Below are 26,831 nucleotides of genomic sequence, written 5' to 3'. Positions count from 1 at the left end.
GGAATTAAATAATGTATGAGTTGGAGGGTTACTCTCATTAGAAGGTGGGCACAGGTAGCTAGTCCGCTCTTTCTCCTTTTGTTCTTCGCTCTCCTCATCATCTTTTTCATCCAATGAGCTCACAGTTTCATCAATTTCTTCTTCCATAGCTTCCTGCAAAATATTAGTCTCTTCTTGGACAGTGGAGAATTTCTTCATAAAAGCATTAATATAGTAATTGTATTCATAATTTTTCATAGCAATATCTAAGTATAGCTAAATTTTCAGGTCTACAAACTGAATCATCAAAATCATCAAAAGCTTTAAACATAGATTCAATCTCATAAGCACCCATAAAAGCAACAAATTCTTCTATTTGTTCCACATCACAGTAATCATATCTACCATTAGCATAAGAAGCTAAGGTTTCATTATCATTGAATTTGCATGAAAAGGGAAGGTGTGGATCCTTCATCCTAGAGCAACAAGTATAATCATGCATCACGCATAGTTGATGAGCATACCAACGCAAAAGAATAAATTGATCCCATAATAGTTTCTCTTTTTGTGTCGAGCGATAATCCCTAAAGTATTCACGTTGATCCAACGTGTCTCCCATTATAAAGTTGAATGGGGTTTTCTCAGGATTATCAAAGTAGTACATAATATCTTTCACATAATGAGCATCGGGGGTTTTAGGAGTTACCCCATCTACATGAGTAGCAAGTACCTCTAATTTTTGTGTTATTTTGTGTTCCATATCCATATATAAAGATAGAGCACAACTAAGAACATCAAATAAAAATTACTTAGTGATAAAGCACACAAGCACACACGAGAATATTCACCCCACGCTATGACTCCCCGGCAACAGCGCCAGAAAAAGGTCTTCATAACCCACAAGTGTAGGGGATCGCAACAGTTTTCGATAAGTAAGAGTGTCGAACCCAACGAGGAGCTAAAGGTAGAATAAATATTCCCTCAAGTTCTATCGACCACCGATAGAACGCTACGCATGCTTGGCGTTCGCTTTACCTAGAGCAAGTATGAAACTAGAAGTACTTTGTAGGTGTGATAGGATAGGTTTGCAAGATAATAAAGAACACGTAAATATAAACTAGGGGCTGTTTAAATAAAGATGCAATAAAGTAAATATAGCGAGTGTGGAAAAGTGGTGGTAGGAGTTGTGGAATTGTCCCTCAGCAATTGACTATGTTACTAGACCGGTAATCACTATAGCAATTCTATTTGAGGGAGAGGCATAAGCTAACATACTTACTCTACTTGGATCATATGCACTTATGATTGGAACTCTAGCAAGCATCCGCAAATACTAAAGATTCATTAAGGTAAAACCTAACCATAGCATTAAAGTATCAAGTCCCCTTTATCCCATATGCGACAATCCCCTTACTCGGGTTTGTGTTTCAGTCACTCACGCAACCCACTATAAGCGAATCATGAACATATTGCAACACCCTACAGCGGGAATCCCTCACGCTTGCGCGACACGGAGGGCACCATAGTACAGCACCAATAATAAAACATTCAACTCAAATCAATCATAGCAATTCATCAATCACCGGTAGGACAATAGAAATCTACTCAGACATCATAGGATGGCAACACATCATTGGATAATAATATGAAGCATAAAGCACCATGTTCAAGTAGAGGGTACAGCGGGTTGCGGGAGAGTGGACCGCTGGATATAGAAGGGGGAAGGTGATGGAGATGTTGGTGAAGATGACGGCGGTGTTGGTGAAGATCACGGTGATGATGATGGCCCCCGGCAGCGCTCCGGCGCCACCGGAAGCAAGGGGGAGAGAGGCCCCCTTCTTCGTCTTCTTCCTGGACCTCCTCCTTAGATTAGAGAAGGGTTTCCCCTCTAGTCCTTGGTTCCCATGGCTTGGGAGGGGCGAGAGCCCCTCCGAGATTGGATCTATCTCTCTGTTTCTGCGTTCTCTGATTCTACCCCTTCACCGTTTCCTTTATATCTGGAGATCCGTAACTCCGATTGGGGTGAATCTTTTGCCCAGATTTTTCTTGTAAAATTAGCTTTCTTGCGGCAAAAGTAGGGCATCAACCGCCTTACGGGTGGCACACGAGAGGCCAAGGAGCGCCTGCCTCCCTGGGGCGCGCCCCCCTATCTCGTGGCCACCTCGGACACCGTTTCGCGTTGATTCTTCCTCCGAAAAATCCCAAATATTCCAAAATAATTCTCCGTCCGTTTTTATCCCGTTTGGACTCTGTTTGATATTGGTTTTCTGCGAAACATAAAACATGCAACAAACAGGAACTGGCACTGGGCACTGGATCAATATGTTAGTCCCAAAAATAGTATAAAAAGTTGCCAAAATTATATGAAAGTTGAAGAATATTGGCATGGAACAATCAAAAATTATAGATACGACGGAGACGTATGAACGGCCGACAGGAGTTGCAAGAAAGCTGCCCATATGAAAAAATGGCTAAGGAAAAAAGGCGCATATAGCTGAAGCCAGCATCCCGCCTACGCGACCGGCTGCTGAGCAGTCGGCCGGCCGGCTCCTACTTTCCTTGATAACGCTCTAGCCGGCTAATTACTTCCCCTCCCAAAAATAGCTAAGCACTTGGCCCAGCCGTTGTCCGCAGAGCGGCTACTGGACTGGCCAAGGGATAGCTAAGGAAGGGCGACAAGGAAAAAAGGCAAAGGGCAGAAAGCAAGAAAAGCTGGAAGTCCCCACTTAAAGCATATTTACATAGCAAAAGGCCCTTGGCCAGCATTCAACAAGTTTGAAATACACCCCACGGGTGGAACTGCGCAAATTTAACAAGTTTGTCCAGAACGATTAAAACAGAAAGTAAATGCGACGGCCTAAGGAGCGGCAGAGGGCTCCGGCGGGGCGGTCGAGTCGGCAGCACCGGTGGGGGCAGTGTACGGCTGGACGGTGGAGTTGTCGGCACCGGCTGGTGGAGCGAACGGCTGGTTGGTCTCCGCCTGGTCGCCTTCGGTAGCGGTCGGCGCACCCGAGCGTGGATCGGTGCTCGAGGCACGGTCAGGTTGGGGCTGGCCGTCCCCTCCAACCTCCGGCACGTCTTCTTCACTGTCCTCGTCCTCCCTTTCCTTCCCTTCATCACTGGAGTCGATCACCTCGGCCGAGTCCTCGCCGTCTTCGGGGTTCAGCCCAAAGAACTCCGGCGGTACCTCGGCGCCATCTTCAGCCAGCTCGGGGATGAAGGCACTGGTGTCGGTGTACTCGGTGGTCGCCGCCGCCCGCTTGACAAGCTCGCCTTCAACCGCCACCAGCTTCTCCAGCGCCTTCTGGCAGAATGTGGTCAGCTAGGCGAAATCTAGCGCAGGGTACCATGCCCTGACGAACTCCAGAGCTCGGCACGCTCCGGCCCGAGCTACAGAGCCCTTCCAGGCCTCCAGGCGGCCGACCGCCACCTCCAGCCAGTCGGCATTTCGACTGGGTGTGCGCGGAGCCGGCACACCTGGCCAGAGGGCGGAGATCGCCTGGGCTCCCACGCGTTGAAGTCGGCGCAGCATCTGGTGGGCCGACCGAAGGCGGGCCTGGATGCTGAGGAGCTGCTCGTTAAGATTCTAGGGGGCGTTGGCGGCAATATGCGTGCCCTCCGCCCTCCGCTCCTCGTGAGAAGCCTCGAGAGCCTGGTTGGCAGCGACGGAGTGGCCTGGGAAGAAGTCTGCTTGGGAGAAAGAATAAAGAAGACAGAAGTTAAAACAGATGGTCGGCCCAGGCGGAGGCCGGCAGCTCAAAGAAAGAAAAGAAAGGAAGCGTACCGTCAACCATGTCCTCAATACTGCCAAAGCCGGCAGTCAGCTGAGCCTCCTTGTCAGCCCAGACAGAGCGCTCGACCACAAACTCAGCAAGGAGGTCAGTCTCCTTCGTCTTTGCCTCCCGCTGAGCCGTCTAGAGACGCTCCATCTGCTCCGCTAGTTGCATGACCAGTCGGTCCTGCTCCTTGGCCAGCTTGATGCACTCCGCCTCCTTGACACGCAACACGGTGTTGGCCTTGCCTAGCTGCTGCTTCAAGGTGGCGTTGGCCTCTACCAAGAGAGAGGAAAGGAAAGAAAAGACGTCAAAATTGGACAAGGAAGGAATGCAGTCGCTAGGGAGATCCAGCTGATGGGGAACGTAGTAATTTCAAAAAAAATTCCTATGCACACGCAAGATCATGGTGATGCATGGCAACGAGAGGGGAGAGTAATGTCCATGTACCCTCATAGACCATAAGCGGAAGCGTTATGACAACGCGGTTGATGTAGTTGTACGTCTTCACGATCCGACCGATCCAAGTACCGAAAGTACGGCACCTCCGAGTTCAGCACACGTTCAGCTCGATGACGATCCCCAGACTCCGATCCAGCAAAGTGTCGGGGATGAGTTCCGTCAGCACGACAGCGTGGTGACGATGATGATGTTCTACCGACGCAGGGCTTCGCCTAAACTCCACGACGATATGACCGAGGTGGAATATGGTGGAGGGGGGCATCGCACACGGCTAAGGAACGATCACGTAGATCAACTTGTGTGTTCTAGGGTGCCTCCCTGCCCCCATATATAAAGAAGGGAGGGGGGAGGTGCGGCCGGCCCCCTAGGGGTGCGCCTGGAGGAGTGCTACTCCCATCGGGAGCAGGACTCCCCCCTCTTGCCTTGGAGGAGAAGGAAAGGGGGAGGGGAAAGAGAAAAGGGGGGCGCCGCCCCCCCTTCCTTGTCCTATTCGGACTAGGGAGGAGGGGGCGCGCGGCCTGCTCTGGCCGGCCCTCCTCTTCTCCCTCATGGCCCACTAAGGCCCATTAACCCCCGGGAGGGTTCCGGTAACCCCCCGGTGTTCCAGTAAAATCCTGATTTCACCCGGAACCATTCCGATATCCAAATATAGGCTTCCAATATATCAATCTTTATGTCTCGACCATTTCGAGACTCCTCGTGATGTCCGTGATCACATCCGGGACTCTGAACAACCTTCGGTACATCAAAACTTATAAACTCATAATAAAACTGTCATCGTAACGTTAAGCGTGCGGACCCTACGGGTTCGAGAACTATGTAGACATGACCTAGAACTATTCTCAGTCAATAACCAATAGCAGAACCTGGATGCTCATATTGGCTCCTACATATTCTGCGAAGATCTTTATCGGTCAAACCGCATAACAACATACGTTGTTCCCTTTGTCATCGGTATGTTACTTGCCCGAGATTCGATCGTCGGTATCCAATACCTAGTTCAATCTCGTTACTGGCAAGTCTCTTTACTCGTTACGTAATGCATCACTCCGTAACTAACTCATTAGCTACATTGTTTGCAAGGCTTATAGTGATGTGCATTACCGAGAGGGCCCAGTGATACCTCTTCGACAATCGGAGTGACAAAACCTAATCTCGAAATACGCCAACCCAACATGTACCTCTGGAGACACCTGTAGTACTCCTTTATAATCACCCAGTTACGTTGTGACGTTTGGTAGCACCCAAAGTGTTCCTCCGGTAAACGGGAGTTGCATAATCTCATAGTTACAGGAACATGTATAAGTCATGAAGAAAGCAATAGCAATATACTAAACGATCAAGTGCTAGGCTAATGGAATGGGTCATGTCAATCACATCATTCTCCTAACGATGTGATCCCATTAATCAAATGACAACACATGTCTATGGTTAGGAAACATAACCATCTTTAATTAATGAGCTAGTCAAGTAGAGGCATACTAGTGACTATATGTTTGTCTATGTATTCACACATGTATCATGTTTCCGGTTAATACAATTCTAGCATGAATAATAAACATTTATCATGATATGAGGAAATAAATAATAACTTTATTATTGCCTCTAGGGCATATTTCCTTCAGTCTCCCAGTTGCACTAGAGTCAATAATCTAGATTACACAGTAATGATTCTAACACCCATGGAGTCTTGGTGTTGATCATGTTTTGCTCGTGGAAGAGGCTTAGTCAATGGGTCTGCAACATTCAGACCGTATGTATCTTGCAAATCTCTATGTCTCCCACCTGGACTTGGTCCCGGATGGAATTGAAGCGTCTCTTGATGTGCTTGGCCCTCTTGTGAAATCTGGATTCCTTTGCCAAGGCAATTGCACCAGTATTGTCACAGAAGATCTTCATTGGTCCCGATGCACTAGGTATGACACCTAGATCCGAAATGAACTCCATCATCCAGACTCCTTCATTTGCTTCTTCTGAAGCAGGTATGCACTCCGCTTCACATGTAGATCCCACCACGACGCTTTGTTTTGAACTGCACCAACTTACAGCTCCACCATTTAATAAAAACACGTATCCGGTTTGTGACTTAGAATCGTCCGGATCAGTGTCAAAGCTTGCATTGACGTAACCATTTATGACTAGCTCTTTGTCACCTCCATATATGAGAAACATATCCTTAGTCCTTTTCAGGTATTTCAGGATGTTCTTGACCGCTGTCCAGTGATCCACTCCTGGATTACTTTGGTACCTTCCTACCAAGCTTATTGCTAAGCACACATTAGGTCTGGTACACAGCATTGCATACATGATAGAGCCTATGGCTGAAGCATAGGGAACATCTTTCATTTTCTCTCTATCTTCTACTGTGGTCGGGCATTGAGTTTGACTCAACTTCACACCTTGTAGTACGGGCAAGAACCCATTCTTTTCCTGATCCATTTTGAACTTTTTCAAAACTTTATCAAGGTATGTGCTTTGTGAAAGTCCAATTAAGCGTCTTGATCTATCTCTATAAATCTTGTTACCCAATATATAAGCAGCTTCACCGAGGTCTTTCATAGAAAAACTTTTATTCAAGTATCCCTTTATGTTATCCAGAAATTCTATATCATTTCCAATTAATAATATGTCATCTACATATAATATCAGAAATGCTACAGAGCTCCCACTCACTTTCTTGTAAATACAGGCTTCTCCAAAAGTCTGTATAAAACCATATGCTTTGATCACACTATCAAAGCGTTTATTCCAACTCCGAGATGCTTGCACCAGTCCATAAATGGATCGCTGGAGCTTGCACACTTTGTTAGCACCTTTTGGATCAACAAAACCTTCTGGCTGCATCATATACAACTCTTCTTCCAGAAATCCATTCAAGAATGCAGTTTTGACATCCATTTGCCAAATTTCATAATCATAAAATGCAGCAATTGCTAACATGATTCGGACAAACTTAGGCATCGCTACGGGTGAGAAAGTCTCATCGTAGTCAACCCCTTGAACTTGTCGAAAACCTTTTGCAACAAGTCGAGCTTTATAGACAGTTACATTACCATCAGCGTCAGTCTTCTTCTTAAAAATCCATTTATTCTCAATGGCTTGCTGATCATCGGGCAAGTCAACCAAAGTCCATACTTTGTTCTCATACATGGATCCCATCTTAGATTTCATGGCCTCTAGCCATTTTGCGGAATCTGGGCTCATCATCGCTTCCTCATAGTTCGTAGGTTCATCATGGTCAAGTAACATGACTTCCAGAATAGGATTACCATACCACTCTGGTGCGGATCTTACTCTGGTAGACCTACGAGGTTCAGTAGAAATTTGATCTGAAGTTTCATGATCAATATCATTAGCTTCCTCACTGATTGGTGTAGTTGTCACAGGAACCAGTTCTTGTGATGAACTACTTTCCAATAAGGGAGCAGGTACAGTTACCTCATCAAGTTCTACTTTCCTCCCACTCACTTCTTTTGAGAGAAACTCCTTCTCTAGAAAGGATCTGAATTTTGCAACGAAAATCTTGCCTTCAGATCTGTGATAGAAGGTGTACCCAACAATCTATTTTGGGTATCTTATGAAGACACATTTCTTTGATTTGGGTTCGAGCTTATCTGGTTGAAGTTTCTTCACATAAGCATCGCAGCCCCAAACTTTAAGAAATGACAACTTTGGTTTCTTGCCAAACCACAGTTCATGAGGCGTCGTCTCAACGGATTTTGATGGTGCCCTATTTAACGTGAATGCGGCCGTCTCTAAAGCATAACCCCAAAACGATAGCGGTAAATCAGTAAGAGACATCATAGATCGCACCATATCTAGTAAAGTACGATTACGACTTTCGGACACACCATTTCGTTGTGGTGTTCCGGGTGGCGTGAGTTGCGAAACTATTCCGCATTGTTTCAAATGTAAACCAAACTCGTAACTCAAATATTCTCCTCCACGATCAGATCGTAGAAAATTTATTTTCTTGTTACGATGATTTTCCACTTCACTCTGAAATTCTTTGAACTTTTCAAATGTTTCAGACTTGTGTTTCATTAAGTAGATATACCCATATATGCTCAAATCATCTGTGAATGTGAGAAAATAACGATACTTGCCGCGAGCCTCCACATTCATTGGACCACAAACATCAGTATGTATGATTTCCAACAAATCAGTTGCTCTCTCCATAGTTCCAGAGAACGGCATTTTAGTCATCTTGCCCATGAGGCACGGTTCGCAAGTACCAAGTGATTCCAAAAGCCCATCAGTATGGAGTTTCTTCATGCGCTTTACACCGATATGACCTAAACGGCAGTGCCACAAATAAGTTGCACTATCATTATCAACTCTACATCTTTTGGTTTCAACACTATGAATATGTGTATCACTACTATCAAGATTCAATAAAAATAGACCACTCTTCAAGGGTGCATGACCATAAAAGATATTACTCATATAAATAGAACAACCATTATTCTCTGACTTAAATGAATAACCGTCTCACATCAAACAAGATCCAGATATAATGTTCATGCTCAACGCTGGCACCAAATAACAATTATTTAGGTCTAAAACTAATCCCGATGGTAGATGTAGAGGTAGCGTGCCGACCGCGATCACATCGACTTTGGAACCATTTCCCACGCGCATCATCACCTCGTCCTTAGCCAATCTTCGCTTAATCCGTAGTCCCTGTTTCGAGTTGCAAATATTAGCAACAGAACCAATATCAAATACCCAGGTACTACTGCGAGCATTAGTAAGGTACACATCAATAACATGTATATCACATATACCTTTGTTTACTTTGCCATCCTTCTTATCCGCCAAATACTTGGGGCAGTTCCGCTTCTAGTGTCCAGTCTGCTTGCAGTAGAAGCACTCAGTCTCAGGCTTAGGTACAGACTTGGGTTTCTTCTCTTGAGCAGCAACTTGTTTGCTGTTCTTCTTGAAGTTCCCCTTCTTCTTCCCTTTGCCCTTTTTCTTGAAACTGGTGGTCTTGTTAACCATCAACACTTGATGCTCCTTCTTGATTTCTACCTCCACGGCTTTTAGCATTGCGAAGAGCTCGGGAATAGTCTTGTCCATCCCTTGCATATTATAGTTCATCACGAAGCTCTTGTAGCTTGGTGGCAGTGATTGAAGAATTCTATCAATGACACTATCATCAGGAAGATTAACTCCCAGTTGAATTAAGTGATTATTATACCCAGACATTTTGAGTATGTGTTCACTGACAGAACTATTCTCCTCCATCTTGCAGCTATAGAACTTATTGGAGACTTCATATCTCTCAATCCGGGCATTTGCTTGAAATATTAACTTCAACTCCTGGAACATCTCATATGCTCCATGACGTTCAAAACGTTGTTGAAGACCCGGTTCTAAGCCGTAAAGCATGTTACACTGAACTATCGAGTAGTCATCAGCTTTGCTCTGCCAGACGTTCTTAACACTGTCAATTCCATCAGCAGCAGGCCTGGCACCCAGCGGTGCTTCCAAGACGTAATTCTTCTGTGCAGCAATGAGGATAATCCTCAGGTTACGGACCCAGTCCGTGTAATTGCTGCCATCGTCTTTCAACTTTGCTTTCTCAAGGAACGCATTAAAATTCAACGGAACAACAACACGAGCCATCTATCTACAACAAACATAGACAAGAAAAATACTATCAGGTACTAAGTTCATGATAAATTTAAGTTCAATTAATCATATTACTTAAGAACTCCCACTTAGATAGACATCCCTCTAATCCTCTAAGTGATTACGTGATCCATATCAACTACACCATGTCCGATCGTCACGTGAGATGGAGTAGTTTCAATAGTGAACATCAATATGTTGATCATATCTACTATATGATTCACGCTCGACCTTTCGGTCTCTGTGTTCCGAGGCCATATCTGTTATATGCTAGGCTCGTCATGTTTAACCTGAGTATTCTGCATGTGCAACTGTTTTGCACCCGTTGTATTTGAACGTAGAGCCTATCACACCCGATCATCACGTGGTGTCTCAGCACGAAGAACTTTCGCAATGGTGCATACTCAGGGAGAACACTTCTTGATAATTTAGTGAGAGATCATCTTAAAATGCTACCGTCAATCAAAGCAAGATAAGATGCATAAAGGATAAACATCACATGCAATCAATATAAGTGATATGATATGGCCATCATCATCTTGTGCTTGTGATCTCCATCTTCGAAGGACCGTCGTGATCACCATCGTCACCGGCGCGACACCTTGATCTCCATCGTAGCATCGTTGTCGTTACGCCATCTATTGCTTCTATGACTATCGCTACCGCTTAGTGATAAAGTAAAGCAATTACAGGGCGTTTGCATTTCATAAAATAAAGCGACAACCATATGGCTCCTGCCAGTTGCCGATAACTTCGGTTACAAAACATGACCATCTCATACAATAAAATATAGCATCACGTCTTGACCATATCACATCACAACATGCCCTGCAAAAACAAGTTAGACGTCCTCTACTTTGTTGTTGCAAATTTTACGTGGCTGCTACGGGCTTAGCAAGAACCGTTCTTACCTACGCATCAAAACCACAACGATAGTTCGTCAAGTTAATGCTGTTTTAACCTTCGCAAGGACCGGGCGTAGCCACACTTGGTTCAGCTAAAGTGAGAGAGACAGACACCCGCCAGTCACCTTTAAGCATGAGTGCTCGTAACGGTGAAACCAGTCTCGCGTAAGCGTACGCGTAATGTCGGTCCGGGACGCTTCATCTCACAATACCGTTGAGCCAAAGTATGACATGCTGGTAAGCAATATTACTTGTATCGCCCACAACTCACTTGTGTTCTACCCGTGCATATGACATCTACGCATAAAACCAGGCTCGGATGCCACTGATGGGGAACGTAGTAATTTCAAAAAAATCCTATGCACACGCAAGATCATGGTGATGCATAGCAACGAGAGGGGAGAGTAATGTCCACGTACCCTCGTAGACCGTAAGCGGAAGCGTTATGACAATGCGGTTGATGTAGTCGTACGTCTTCACGATCCGACCGATCCAAGTACCGAACGTACGACACCTCCGAGTTCAGCACACGTTCAGCTCGATGACGATCCTCGGACTCCGATCCAGTAAAGTGTCGGGGATGAGTTTCGTCAGCACGACGGCGTGGTGACGATGATGATGTTCTACCGGCGCAGGGCTTCGCCTAAACTCCGCGACGATATGACCGAGGTGGAATATGGTGGAGGGGGCACCGCACACGGCTAAGGAACGATCACGTAGATCAACTTGTGTGTTCTAGGGTGCCCCATGCCCCCGTATATAAAAGAGGGAGGGGGAGGTGCGGCCGGCCCTCTAGGGGTGCGCCTGGAGGAGTCCTACTCCCATCGGGAGTAGGACCCCCCCTCTTGCCTGGGTGGAGAAGGAAAGGGGGGAGGGAAAGAGGAAAGGGGGGTGCCGCCCCCCTTCCTTGTCCTATTCGGACTAGGGGGGGAGGGGGCGCGCGGCCTGCCCTGGCCAGCCCTCCTCTTCTCCCTCATGGCCCACTAAAGCCCATTAATCCCCGGGAGGGTTCCGGTAACCCCCCGGTGTTCCGGTAAAATCCCGATTTCACCCGGAACCATTCCGATATCCAAATATAGGCTTCCAATATATCAATATTTATGTCTCAACCATTTCGAGACTCCTCGTCATGTCCGTGATTACATCCGGGACTCCGAACAACCTTCGGTACATCAAAACTTATAAACTCATAATAAAACTGTCATCGTAACATTAAGCGTGCGGACCCTACGGGTTCGAGAACTATGTAGACATGACCTAGAACTATTCTCGGTCAATAACCAATAGCGGAACCTGGATGCTCATATTGGCTCCTACATATTCTGCGAAGATCTTTATTGGTCAAACCGCATAACAACATACGTTGTTCCCTTTGTCATCGGTATGTTACTTGCCCGAGATTCGATCATCGGTATCCAATACCTAGTTCAATCTCGTTACTGGCAAGTCTCTTTACTCGTTACGTAATGCATCATTCCATAACTAACTCATTAGCTACATTGCTTGCAAGGCTTATAGTGATGTGCATTACCGAGAGGGCCCAGAGATACCTCTTCGACAATCGGAGTGACAAAACTTAATCTCGAAATACGCCAACCCAACATGTACCTTTGGAGACACCTGTAGTACTCCTTTACAATCACCCAGTTATGTTGTGATGTTTGGTAGCACCCAAAGTGTTCCTCCGGTAAACGGGAGTTGCATAATCTCATAGTTACAAGAACATGTATAAGTCATGAAGAAAGCAATAGCAATATACTAAACGATCAAGTGCTAGGCTAACGGAATGGGTCATGTCAATCACATCATTCTCCTAATGATGTGATCCCATTAATCAAATGACAACACATGTCTATGGTTAGGAAACATAACCATCTTTGATTAATGAGCTAGTCAAGTAGAGGCATACTAGTGACTATATGTTTGTCTATGTATTCACACATGTATCTTGTTTCCGGTTAATACAATTCTAGCATGAATAATAAACATTTATCATGATATGAGGAAATAAATAATAACTTTATTATTACCTCTAGGGCATATTTCCTTCACCAGCCCGATGGTCAGCAGTCGGCCTGGATCTGGGGACTACAGCCCCGGGTGCGCCAACGCGCCCCCGCAGAATACAGAAGCTACCAGCAATCAAATAAAGAAATACATTTGCCGGGAAGATCAGCAGTCGGCCCGAATCTCGAGGACTACAGACCGCGGGTGCGCCAGCGCGCCCCCGCAGGAAAGGAAATCCAAACTTACTCCGGCTCTCCCACAAGTGGGCGGTCTGCCTCTCCAGCTCCTGGACTCCGGAGTTGAAGGTGGCCGCAGGAAGATTGTGGTAATCCTGTGATAACAGATGCCAGAAGGAATTAGCACATGGCGCCTACAAAGTTAATGTTCCGGACCGCCTACTCAGCAGCCCACCCGGAACCTGGGGACTACACCCAGTGGGTGCGCCAGCGCGCCCCCACCAAGGAATAAGAAGAACAAAATAATGAGGTTAGAAGCATACCCGGATGGCTGCACGCAAGCTCAGGAATTCCTCGTTGCACCGCATGAGGGCTTCGGCTTCGGCCCGGAGCTTGGCCTGGACGTCGAGGGCCGCCTGGTTCAACGCCCCCGTGCCGCCTCCACGCATCCAGCCGGAGGGCGCGGCACTGGTCGCTTCGGTGTCGGGAGCGGACGACCTCGCGCCACCGGCCTCCAGTCTTCGCGGCACCGAGGCCGCCCTGGCAAGACGACAGCGCACGGGCATACGGGCCTCAGGAGTTGGGCCCGTCGCCACCTCGTTCCCTGCTGGTGGCGCCGGCGGGGCGTCCGGCTGTGCATCCCTCACTTCGGTAGTCGGCGGCGGCGGAGGCACGATGACGTCCGGCATGGCGACATCGCCGCCCTCCCGCTTCATGACCGGGTGGTCGCCGCCGGCTTCCCCGGTCGACCCCAGGAATTCTGGTGGAGGTGGCACAGAGCTCAAGGGAGTGATGACCAGCGGCTCCTGGCAGCGCCTGGCCTCCACCAGCCGCTCCTTCTCCGCGGATGTAGCTTCCGCCTCCGCCAGCTTCAGCAGCGTAGACGCTGCCACCTTATCAGCCTCCGCCTTCTCCAGGCGTGCGGCTTCCCGCTCCTCGAGCACCTCCCGTGCATTTCGTTCCTGCACCTCCCAGAGGTCGGCGGCCAGGTTGATTCGCCGGGTGGTGGCGGAGGTCTCCGCCGACCTGATGACAGAGGCGGTGGCCGACTTGTCGAGGGAGAGCGGGGCTCTAAGACATGAAGCGAAGCAAAGGAATCTCAGGTCGAATCACTAAGAAAAAACCCTAAAGGAATGGACGGAAAAAGGTACTTATGCTGACACCATGGGAGGCACCTTTGGCAGCTGCTGGAACTTGGCCGCCTTCGCCGCAGCCTCTTTCCGCCTGGTCGCGGCGGTCAGATTCTTGGGCTTCTTCGGGGCGCTGCCGAACAGGACGGCGCCCTGCTTCCGTTTGCGCTTCCCGCCTCGAGCGGCCGACCCGGTAGAGGGGCCTGCACCGGTGTTGGCGGCACCCCATGTAGGATGCGGCTCATTCTCGTCATCATCATCGTCGGGCCAGGTCTCCACGCTGCACCCGTCTTCGGAGCCGCCTGCTCCGTCGCCACCGCCTACAACGTCATCCTCCAAGGCGGCTGCCCCCAGGTTGGGGTCGTCCACATCGCTCGCCTCCCGGTCCGGCTGGTAGTTACCAGCCGGCCCCACGAGGTCGGCCGTCACTGAGGACATGTAGATCTATGTTCCGGAAGAAAATCACTCAAAACCAAGGCAAAGCAAGAGCTAAAAAAGATAAGAAAAGGCTCGGAGACTTACGGCTAGCGGCGGGTCGTCACGAGAGTAGGGCCGCTTGTCGAATTGCCAGGCGCCCTTCGAAAACTTGAGGTCAGTAACCTCGTTCACTAGCCGGGCCACCTTAGCAGGCGGCATCTCCTTCATGCACATCCGGCTGGGGTCGCGGTGCCCGCTCATCCGACTGATCGGATGAGGGCGGCTTTGGAGCGGCAGAACCCGACGCTTAATGAAGGCCAGTAGCAGGTCGGCCGCCACGAGGCCCTCCGCCTCCGTCATCTCCCGGAGCCGGTTGATAGCGGCCGCCGTCTCGGCCGGCACTGGCTTCGGTTTGTAATGCCAATTTGCCCGAGGCCCGACTGGGGGGGGGGGCTCGTAGGGCGGCAGGTTGAGGCAGTCGGTCGCCGGGTCGATGTTCCCGACGTAGAAGTAAGATTGCTGCCACAGTTTCACCGACTGTGACAGCTTGATGACGGGGAAGGTGTTTTTCTTCGACGGCCGGCGCACGGCGACGAAGGCGCCGCACTCGGCCACCGTCTCCTTGGCGGAGGTGTCCAGCTTGGCGTAGAAGCATGCCCCCCACAGCTCGATGGTGGGCGGACGCCAAGATAGCTCTCGCACGCTGTGACGAACATGGACATCAGCGTCACGGTGTTGGGCGTCAAGTGGTGCGGCTGAAGACGGCAGAAATCCATGAAGGAGCGGAGAAACCTGCTCGCCGGAAGGCCGAAGCCACGGAGGAAGTGCGAGCGGAAGATGACCCACTCGTTCCCCTGCGGCGCTGGAGAGATTTCTTCCCGTGACGGCACCCGCACCTTGACAAAGGCCGCGTTGGGCATCCGACGCGTGGCCCGGAGGAAGGTGAGGTGATCCTCGATCACCGTCGAGCCGTCCCAATCGCCTCCCCTCTCGCGCGCCATGGCATCCAGGCGGAGCTGCGCGGGGAGGAAGGACTCGCCGATGGCTGGACGCGGCGGTGTTGCGGCAGGGGAAAGGCAGCAAAGAGGAGATGAAGAAGAGGGCCGGGGAGAGGAATGCGCAAGCTCCTTCACTCCCCCGTCGCCCCTACTTATAGCCTCCGAGTGGCAAAGCTGAGGGGACGGGACGCGGGGATCATGGGATTAATTGCGCCCATGACCCCACGCCCCCCCCCTGATTACTCCGCGGGTTACTACACAGTAACTCCCACGGGAATCGTAACCGCCCGCCTCGGCTGCAGCGGATCCGACCGCGCACCGAGGCAGGGTAGTGGCGGGTCCGACCCCTAGTCACGTCCCATCAGGAGCGTGGGGTGGCAGGCTGACCGGGCTGACGCACGCCGCGTGGCACGCGTGTGGTGGGCGGCGTGCCTGAAGAAGCTTAGCAGACACGCCACCTGTTATCCGCCTCAGCCTTCAAAACCAATGAACGTGTCCGCCTTGTCAAAACAGTTCCAAGCAGTCGGCACTTCACAAGGCGGACCGAGCGTTCCACCCGAGCACGGCGAGGAGGGAAGCCGCCGAGGCTTCACGACCGATCGGCCGCGGCACCTCACCGGCTTCGGGGACTACTGTCGAAGTATTGGGCCACAGGTAGGCGCACCCGAGTCCCTGAGCTTTCTAAGACTTTGGGCCGGCGTCGACCCACAAGACTCCAGACTGGAGCACCACCTTCTGGTGCCCGGTTGGCCTGAACAACCGGCTGCCCGAAGACGGCCTAGCGCCAGCAGACGGCACCAAGACAAGCCGCCCCTAGCAGACGGCCTCCAGAGAGGCCGACCTCTAGCAGGCGGCCACCAAGCGCCCTCAGAGTCTGCGCCCTCATCAAGAAGACAAGACAGGGTGAGGCTACCGCGTAGCCCCGTACCCCCGGATTCCAGGCCTAGCATGGCTACAGTGCCCCGTATAGGCAGAAATCCCCGCACGATGTGGCACTGTTGCCATTCCCCCTTTTATGCCACTACTGACCGGCGAAGCCCTGTTCCCACGATGGCCTGTTGGTACGGCCCGCAGGCGGTGGGCCCTAGTGGGTAGGGAGAGCCCGGAAGGCGGCCAGCGCAGGGCCAGTCGGAACTACGGGAGGCCGACCCCCAGCAGGCGGCCGGATCCTCCCCGAAAGACAGTGTGGCATCAGCCAGACGGGGGGCGGTGTGGCTACAGTGATCTCCCACCAGGCGGCAGAACTTTAGCCACGCTCCCCAGGCTAAGCCTGTGTCATGAGCACCATGGCTACAGTGATCAGCCACCAACCAGACCCGCGAGCGGCAGACGGGGCCTGTCGGCTTCGTACCAGACCAGTCGGAGGGCCCGCTAGGCGGCGGGACCCAGCTGCCGGCGGAGAAGCCGGCGACCAGAGACACTGACAGCCGGGCCCAGAGCCCGGCCAAGTTACCATTGTACCCCTGGGCGGCAAGCCTATATAAGCCCCCCAGGGCACCCATGCAAAGGGTTCCGAACCTGATAGACCTAGACCCATACCTAGAGGAAGAAGAGAGCTAGCCCTGCCTCCTTCAACCTCTAGCATATAGTTTGAGGAGCACCTTGTATTCACTAGTGCCTTAGTGATCATGCGGAGACCCCACAGAGCAGGAGTAGGGGTATTATCTCCAAGGAGAGCCCCCAACCTGGGTAAAGTACACCGGCGTTCGTGTCTACGCCTTATCCCGCTTCCGGGCACCGGCAATGTTCTACTCGCTCCCACCATGATAAGCCATCCCTTGGCATATGTCGCACCCAACCCCCGACACTAGGGGATGGGTGGCGGCCACAGGGGAAACCCTAGATGGGTTTGGGTGCCCCCACCCCTAGGAAACTTGCCCCCAAGCCGGGATGGGCGGCTGCCCTAGGGGAGGCGCCCCCACCTCTCCAGGTTACGTGAGAGGGGTTGGGAGGGGCGCACATCCCCTTAGTGGGTTGGTGTGCCCCCTCCCCTTGGCCCATAAGGCCCCCCAACGCTTGCCGGGGCCTCCGAAACACCTTTCAGTCATGCTGGTCATCATCCGGTACTCCCAGAACAATTCTGGACTCCAATACCCTTCGTCCAATATATTGATCTTCACCTTCGGACCATTCCGGAGTTCCTCGTCATGTCCGGGATCTCATCCGGGACTCCGAACAATATTCGCTAACCACATACTAATTCCCATAACAACTCTAGCGTCATCGAACCTTAAGTGTGTAGACCCTACGGGTTCGGGAATCATGCAGACATGACCGAGACATCTCTCCGGCCAATAACCAACAGCGGGATCTGGGTACCCATGTTGGATCCCACATGTTCCACGATAATCTCATCGGATGAACCACAATATCGAGGATTCAGTCAATCCCATATACAATTCCCTTTGTCTATCGGTATGTTACTTGCCCGAGATTTGATTGTCGGTATCCCAATACCTCGTTCAATCTCGTTACCGGCAAGTCACTTTACTCATTCCGTAATGCATGATCCCGTGACTAACTACTTAGTCACATTGAGCTCATTATGATGATGCATTACCGAGTGGGCCCAGAGAGGCCTCTCCATCATACGGAGTGACAAATCCCAGTCTCGATTCATGCCAACCCAACAAACACTTTCGGAGATACCTGTAGTGCATATTTTTAGTCACCCAGCTACGTTGTGACGTTTGGTACACCCAAAGCACTCCTACGGTATCCGGGAGTTACACAATCTCATGGTCTAAGGAATACTTGACATTAGAAAAGCTTTAGCAAACGAACTACACGATCTTGTGCTATGCTTAGGATTGGGTCTTGTCCATCACATCATTCTCCGAATGACGTGATCCCATTATCAATGACATCCAATGTCCATGGTCAGGAAACCATAACCATCTATTGATCAACGAGCTAGTCAACTAGAGGCTCACTAGGGACATGTCATGGTCTATGTATCCACACATGTATTACGGTTTCCAGCTAATACAATTATAGCATGAACAATAGACAATTATCATGAACAAGGAAATACAATAATAACCATTTTATTATTGCCTCTAGGGCATATTTCCAACAGGGGTGGAGCCCTTCTTGTCGACTCCCTCTCTGGATCCCTTCCCGAGATTAGGGTTCTTCGACCTGGTGGATTTTTTGGTCCCTCTATATGTCATACCCCGATTCGATGGCGTGAGGCTAATACAGTTCACCAGGGGGTGGCTACGGTATGAGCGCTCATGCTTGTACCAGACATCGTCTTCACTCTGGATCCTCCTTTGCGGTTGGTTTTCCTCCTATTGGGTCATGGCTTCATATGGTAGGTTCCTATCACGTAACCCCATATTATTTGCCTTTTCTCCTAATGCCTCAAACTCCTTGCGGTTGGGATCCCGGCGAAACAAAATAAGAGTCCGTGCGTAATAAAATTCCAACAAAACCTACGACTACGACACAAAACAAAAGACAAAAGGTGGTAAGAAATTGGACTCGTAAGTTATCTAAGAAAAACCCCTACACGATCTTACGATGAACCCTTGTGGACATAAACCCGAGTTCTCGTACATGGCTAGATCATCAATACAAACAAGCAAGAAGTAGGGTATTGCCTCAATCCGAGGGCCCGAACCTGGGTAAATCTTCTCATGTGCACCATCCAAATTTCTGAAGTCTATGCTACCACCAGATACATATTGTTTGGAAAATACCTCAACACTTTTTATGGTGTGCTTCGAAGAGTTTTGTAAAGGTTGGTTGGGTGAGCCACTTGGTGGTGTTCAGGAAGCATTGGCCCCGACACCTATCCAATGGAGATTGGCACTCCCAAAGAGTAAGAACCTTGGAATACATCTTAGTCCCCGAGCTTCTGGTTTATCCTTTTTGTACCTTATTTGTGTTGCTTGCTAGTTAGCTTGTTGCTTTAGCTTTTCTTGTCGTGAGCTAGCTTGTTGCATCATATAGGTTGTTCTCACCATAGATTACATACCTAGAGAACTTACTTTATCCACTTCACTCAAATTTGTCAAGAGATGATAAGTTTTGGTAGTCTTCTATTCACCCCCCGTTTAGTCGACCTCTTTGATCCTTTCATGGAGGTGCTTTGCTCCCTCTCTCGCTTCTATGGTCACCATGGTTGTGGAGTTGAAGTAGGGGAGAGCTGGAGGTCCAAGTCATTTGTGTCCTCAGCCCTAGTGGCTGCTTGGGAGTGGCTACAACGCCAACCACGCTGCTTGGCATCGTCCGCTCCACCACACCATCGGTTCCGCTGGTCGAAGGGCCGCCATTCTTCTTACTCACAGAGTCCCAACCCAGGAACAAAAAGGGAGGCAATGAATCTTCACTATGGATTCTGCCACGAGGTGTCATGGAGGCTTTGTCGTCCTAAGTGGTTCCATCCCCACCGCCAATGAGCGGACCAGGTTACATACGTGAGGAAGATGCTAGAGACCCTATAGCGTTTTCCATCTAGTTGTTGGGTCCTCTATGTAAAAGTTAGGGACCAGTTTGTTATTTGGGTTCAATTCCGAGTCCTTTTGTAAATTGCCGTGTAACACCGTTTCAATATTAACGCAACTTCGAGTCCTCCTAGACCCCAAATGTGTGAATATCGTCCGTATGGACCTTCTAAAGAAGGTGGTAATGCACCAGAGTCGAAAGAGCAATCAATATTTAAGACTGAAATTATTGTCTAGTAGCTTGCACTGGTTGGGACGTCATAGTTATTTTGGTGCGAACGAGAAGAAAGGAACTACCTCTTTCGTTTCAAAATAGATGACTCAACTTTGTACCAACTTTAGTGCATGTTGCACGCCACGCTTCAGAAAGACAAAGTACTAGAAATACCAAGAGCAATAGCAATTTTTAAGTTAAACTGGTTCAGCTATGGCCTGGAGAGGGGTGCCCAATGCTAACACTATCCCGAACTTCTCCTCCATGTCCACCCCATTTTCCTCTACTTCTTTTGGAAGTTTCCATTCAAACCGGTACAACAGTGTTGCAAGCATCAAATGGACCATGCGCACGGCCAGCGGCATTCCGGGGCAGATCCGTCGGCCAGAACCAAACGGAAGGAGCTCAAAGTCCCGGCCTCGGTAATCCATGTCTTTCCCCAAAAACCTCTCCGGCATGAACTTCTCTGGTTCAGACCAAAGCTCGCTGTCCCTGCCGATGGCCCAAACATTCACCATCACACGTGCGCCCTTGGGCACAGTGTAGCCCCGTAGCTCCGTCGTTGCTTCAGCTTGGCGAGGTAACAAGAGCGGAGCAGGAGGATGGAGGCGAAACACCTCTTTCACGATGGCCTGGAGGTACTTGAGCTGGCCAATGTCCGATTCCTCGATTTCTGATCTGGAGCCTATCACTTGTGCGAGTTCGTCACGAGCTTTCGCCACGGATGATGGATTTTGTAGCAGCTCAGCCATTGCCCACTCAAAGGTTGCTGCACTTGTATCACTTCCGGCGATAAACAAATCCTGCGTCATAAAAACGAGGGGATTCCCATAAGAGAACGTGGGGATTAATTTCCCGTAAGAGAAAATAGTGTAGATACCATAAGTAATGCGCGCAGCATTTCCCGATCGAGTCCCCGGCCATCCTCCAGGCCGCGGTAGTCGAGCAGCACGTCATGAAGTCATTCTTGGGCAGCTGCCCGGCGGTGCGCTCCCGCATGCGCCGCTCGATCTGCTCGTCGAATATGGCATGCAGCTGCTTGAACCCCATGGCGAGGCGCTTCCTCAGCCGTTGCGGGTCGAGAGGCGCGACCACAGGGAAGAAGTCCGACAAGTTGGGCTGCCCAGCGACTTGCAGGGACTCTGAGATCACGGCCATGAACTGCCCCGACCCTCCTCTGTCGCCGAGGTCGGCGATGTCGGCTGAGAATATGGTGCAGGAGAGCAGGTTGAGCGCAGTGGTGAACACGACGAGGCTGATGTCCACGGCCGCGCCCTCTCGCGACAGCCGGTCGACATGGGACACCAGCTGCTGCACTTTCTCCCGGCGGATGGACTGGTGCGCGTCGAGGCGGTGCGGCGCGAAGAGCTCCCCCGAGCACAGCTTGCGGAGGGCGCGCCAGTGGGGGCTGCTCGGCGGGAGCCAGCCCATGGAGAAGCTGTCGTAGGCGCACGCGCGGACGGCGTCGGGCACGGAGCGCGCGGAGAAGGCGGCGTCGTGGCGCTGCAGGACGTCGCGGGCGGTGTCCGCGGAGGAGGCGACGACGGTGGTGAGGGCGCCGAGGCGGAGCGTCATGAGCGGGCCGTGGCGCTCGGCGAGGCGCGCGAGGGAGCGGTGCGGCAGGGTGCCGAGGTCGAGGAGGTTTCCGATGAGAGGCCATGAGGGGGGACCCGGCGGCAGGTTGCGGCGGGCGTCGGCGAAGTGGCGGAGGACGTACAGGGAGGAGACGAGGAGGAGGACGTACGTTGAGTAGAGGAAGAGCTCCATGGTGAGACGGGAGGTACAAGGGATGTTGGACCTCACAACCTGTTCATGGTGCAGTGTGTGTGATTTTGTGCTTCAGTAATGTGATGACTAGACAAAACTAATCCTAAATGAGCCAAGGATCAGCTCCCGAAGCTGTATAATACACATGTGGAAACGTCACCGTGCTATACATTATTCTAGTAGCTTGTTTGAATGTTGCTAAGGTATCCAATGTCCAAGTTCACCGGATGATTCCTTTGTTGTCGTCTTCGGAACAACCGGACATTGCTATGCGGTAGCACACAGTGACTGTTTTTTTACTCACAGGGAAGCTTCTGATTGATTTTGTTTTGTCTTCCGAATACAACTAGCACAATAACCCCATGACATACACGCGCATTTCCGTTGCAAGAGCATCTCTTGCAGATCCGGTAAAGCCACGCCCCCTAAATTACATTTACAGGTGGCACGTAAAAAAGTTTGCAGTACGGCGAGGCCTCCGGCGGAACAGATCTCGTAAACTCGTTTCGCTGAAGGCCTCACGGTATAGCAAATTTTTCGTAGGTTTGTAAACTCTAGATTTTCAACAATACGAATTTACGAGACGAGTTTACGACATCTGTTCCGCGCCAAAGGTCTTGCGGTACCGCAAATTTTTCATAGCTTTGTAAATTCTAGATTTTCAAATATACAAACCGAACAAAATCATAATATAAATTAAAATATAAATGGTCCGAAAGGCAATTCACAATTCGATAATCGTCTTAATTACAATAAATGTTCAAATTCGAGTAATGATTAAAATAACAAATTATTTAAATCACACATAAATACATATGAAATTTTATTAAATAAAATTGGGAATCAATCTCCCATAGAGCTACCACTAATGATTAATAAGATCTTCCTGGAGTTGGTTGTGTGTAGCATGGTTCTCCCGATAGGTGTCAAGAAATGCAGTGACCTCATTTGCGTCCATGGTAGGCTTCACATGACTACCAACATGGTCATAATAATACTCTAAGTGCAAATCATGTTATGTAAAATTACATAAGTAGTCATGATATTTTGAGGGATTTCTTATCCTAGAAGCGACTGTGACCACAAACAATGGCAAATCGAGCTTGCAGCACAGCAAATGCCCTCTCAATACCCTTTCGGCAAGCTTCTTGTGCTTCAGCAAATCTTTTTGTGGTTCTTGGTTTTGGGGTCACTAATGGTCTTCACAAATTTTGACCATGGAGGATAAATACCGTCGGCCAGATAGTACCCCAATAATAGTTATGGCCATTGACGGTATAGTTGCAAGCCGGATCTTTGTCACTAGCTAGTTGAGCAAATAGATGAGATTGCTGCAAGACATTGATATCATTAAGAGACCCTCGCAAACCAAAGAAACAAGCCAAATACGTAAATCATGTGAAGCCACGGCTTCAAGCACAATGGTGCATCTATGTATGTGGCTGGTGTATTGTCGGGCCCAAGCCACCGAGCAGTTCTTCCACCTCCAATGCATGCAATCAATACTACCTAGCATGCCCGGTCATTCGTTCATGGCCATGAGCTTCTTTGTGTCTTTCTCATTTGGAGCTCGAAGGTACTAATACGTCTCCGTCGTATCTACTTTTCCTAACGCTTTTCCTCTTGTTTTGGACTCTAATTTGCATGATTTCAATGAAACTAACCCGGACCAACGTTGTTTTCAGCAGAACTATCATGGCGTCATTTTTGTGCAGAAATAAAAGTTCTCGGAATGGAAGGAAACTTTTTGGAGAATTATTTTACAATAAAAGAAAAATACTTGAGCCAAGAACCACCGGAGGGGCCCCCCTGGCTGGGCACAAGACACCAGCCCCCCCCCCTTCTTGCACGTCCTGGTGGGTTGTGCCCACCTCGTGGCCCCGCAGACCCTTATTCCGATGCTATAAAATCTTATTTTTGGAGAAAAAACAGGGAGAAAGTTTTATCACCTTTCACGACACGGAGCCGTCGCCACCTCCTGTTCTTCATCGGGAGGCTAGATTTGGAGCCCATTCGGGGCTCCCGAGAGGGGAATCTTCGGTCTTCGTCATCACCAACCCTCCTTCATCACCAATTCCATGATGCTCCCCGTCAGGAGTGATAACCCGCAAGTATAGGGGATCATAACAGTTTTCGAGGGTAGAGTATTCAACCCAAATTTATTGATTCGACACAAGGGGAGCCAAAGAATATTGTCAAGTATTAGCAGTTGAGTTGTCAATTCAACCACACCTGGATAACTTAGTATCTGCGGCAAAGTATTTAGTAGCAAAGTAGTATGGAAGTAACGGTAATAGTAGCAAAAGTAACAGTAGCAGTTTTGTAGTAATGGTAACAGTGGCAATGGCAAAGTAACTAAGCAGAGAACAATATGTGAAAAGCTCATAGACATTGGATAGGTGATGGATAATTATGTCAGATGCGATTCCTCAATTAATAGTTATAACATAGGGTGACACAGAACTAGCTCCAGTTCATCAATGGAATGTAGGCATGTATTCCGAATATAGTCATACGTGCTTATGGAGAAGAACTTACATGACATCTTTTGTCCTACCCTCCGTGGCAGCGGTGTCCTAATGAAACTAAGGGATATTAAGGCCTCCTTTTAATAGAGAACTGGACCAAAGCATTAACACTTAGTGAATACATGAACTCCTCAAACTACGGTCATCACCGGTAAGTATCCCGATTATTGTCACTTTGGGGTTAATGGATCATAACACATAATAGGTGACTATAGACTTGCAAGATAGGATCAAGAACTCACATATATTCATGAAAACATAATAGGTTCAGATCTGAAATTATGGCACTCGGGCCCTAGTGACAAGCATTAAGCATAGCAAAGTCATAGCAACATCAATCTCAGAACATAGTGGATACTAGGGATCAAACCCTAACAAAACTAACTTGATTACATGGTAAATCTCATCCAACTCATCACCATCCAGCAAGCGTACGATGGAATTACTCACGCATGACGGTGAGCATCATGAAATTGGTGATGGAGGATGGTTGATGATGACGAAGGCGATGGATTCCCCTCTTCGGAGCCTCGAACGGACTCCAGATCAGCCCTCCCGAGAGGTTTTAGGGCTTGGCGGCGGCTCCATGTCGTAAAACGTGATGAATCCTTCTTCTTCTATTTTTTCTCCGTGAAAGCAAATATATGGAGTTGGTGTTGAGGTCGGTGGACGTCCAGGGGCCCACGAGGCAGGGGGGTGCGCCCTAGGGGAGGGGGCGCGCCCCCACCCTCATGAACAGGGTGTGGGCCCCCTGATGCTGATTCTTTTGCCAGTATTTTTTATTAATTCTGAAAAGCTGCTCCATGGATTTGCAGGTCATTCTGAGAACTTTTATTTCTGCACAAAAATAACACCATGGCAGTTCTGCTAAAAACAACGTCAGTCCGGGTTAGTTCCATTCAAATCATGCAAGTTAGAGTCCAAAACAAGGAAAAAAGTGTTTGGAAAAGTAGATACGACAGAGATGTATCAACTCCCCCAAGCTTAAACCTTTGCTTGTCCTCAAGCAATTCAGTTGATAAACTGAAAGTGATAAAGAAAAACTTTTACAAACTCTGTTTGCTCTTCGTGTTGTAAATATGTAAAGCCAACATTCAAGTTTTCAGCAAAGATTATGAACTAACACTACAAAAAAAAGACACATCCATGACATTTTGGGTCAAACGAAATTTTTTTCTGTCATACATATGACACTTCTATGACGATAATTGTGACTAAACCCGGTATCATCATAGATGTGGTGGGCTCCTACTTCTATGACAAAAAATCATGATAGAAAATGGACTTTTCGTCCTGGGCGGGCCGGAGACGCAGCTGCATGACATTCTTTGGGCCGTCCATGACGGAAAAAACCGTGGTAGAAGCAAGGGGGAGGAAAATTTCAGGGAGTTGCCGGTTACGGTGGGAGGTCGGGGGCGGAGCGATGCGCGTTTCTCTTATACAGGTACGCGCGTGTGTGCAAGGCGTTGGCTCTAACTGAACCCGAGCTAGGCATTGGGCTCTAACTGAACCCGAGAGATTGCACTGCAGGCTACGCGTTACTGAACCCGAGCGATCGATCGATGGCTGTTAACTGAACTCGATGGAGCGATTCCTTCGCTACTGCTGCTAACTTAAGCCGGTCGATGCTGCCTCTGGGATGAACAGTGAGCGTTGTGGGGGGGGGGTTGGATGAACAGTGAGCGGTGGCGTTGCCTCTGGATGAATAGGACCCCGTGGTGTGGAGGGCTGGATGAACAGTAGACGGTGGAGGGGTGACCGTGGAGGGGTGGTTGAATAGGACCCCGTGGTGTGGAGGGCTGGATGAACAGTAGACAGTGGAGGGGTGGTTGAACAGTAGTCGGTGGAGTAGCGCGCGGTGGAGGCTGGATGAACAGGAGCCCGTGGAGGCTGGAGGAGGTCGACGGTAGACCGTGGAGGCTGGAGGAGGTCGACGGTGGAGATGAACAGTATCCCGTGGAGTCCCATTTTGCGGTACGCCACACCCCTCCAAATGAACAGGACCCCTGTTTCAACCGTAGCGCTCCAAGACAAGTCCGTTTCATCCATTGTGCGGTATGCCACACCCCTCCCGATCAACAGGACCCCCGTTTCGACCGTAGGAGGTCCGTTTCCTCCGTTTTGCGGTACGCCACACCCCTCCCGATCAACAGGACCCCCGTTTCGACCGTAGGAGGTCCGTTTCCTCCGTTTTGCGGTGCACCACACCCCTCCCGATCAACAGGACCCCCGTTTCGACCGTAGCGCTCCAACACAAGTCCGTTTCGTCCGTTTTGCGGTACGCCACACCCCTCCCGATCAACAGGACCACCATTTCGACCGTAGGAGGTCTGTTTCCTCCGTTTTGCGGTACGCCACACCCCTCCTGATCAACAGGACCCCCGATTTGA

The 26,831-nt window shown here is 49.6% G+C and overlaps 1 pseudogene; it reads right to left on the bottom strand.

Moving 5' to 3' along the window:
* Window positions 1–20,343: 20,343 nt before the first annotated feature.
* On the bottom strand, window positions 20,344–21,913 carry LOC123065952 (geraniol 8-hydroxylase-like; annotated as a pseudogene).
* Between the last annotated feature and the right edge of the window lie 4,918 nt (window positions 21,914–26,831).

The sequence above is a fragment of the Triticum aestivum genome, chromosome 3B, assembly GCF_018294505.1.
Source record: "Triticum aestivum cultivar Chinese Spring chromosome 3B, IWGSC CS RefSeq v2.1, whole genome shotgun sequence".
NCBI lineage: Eukaryota > Viridiplantae > Streptophyta > Magnoliopsida > Poales > Poaceae > Triticum > Triticum aestivum.
The sequence above is the reverse complement of the archived record's forward strand: the minus strand, read 5'-3'. Positions and strand labels throughout refer to the sequence as shown.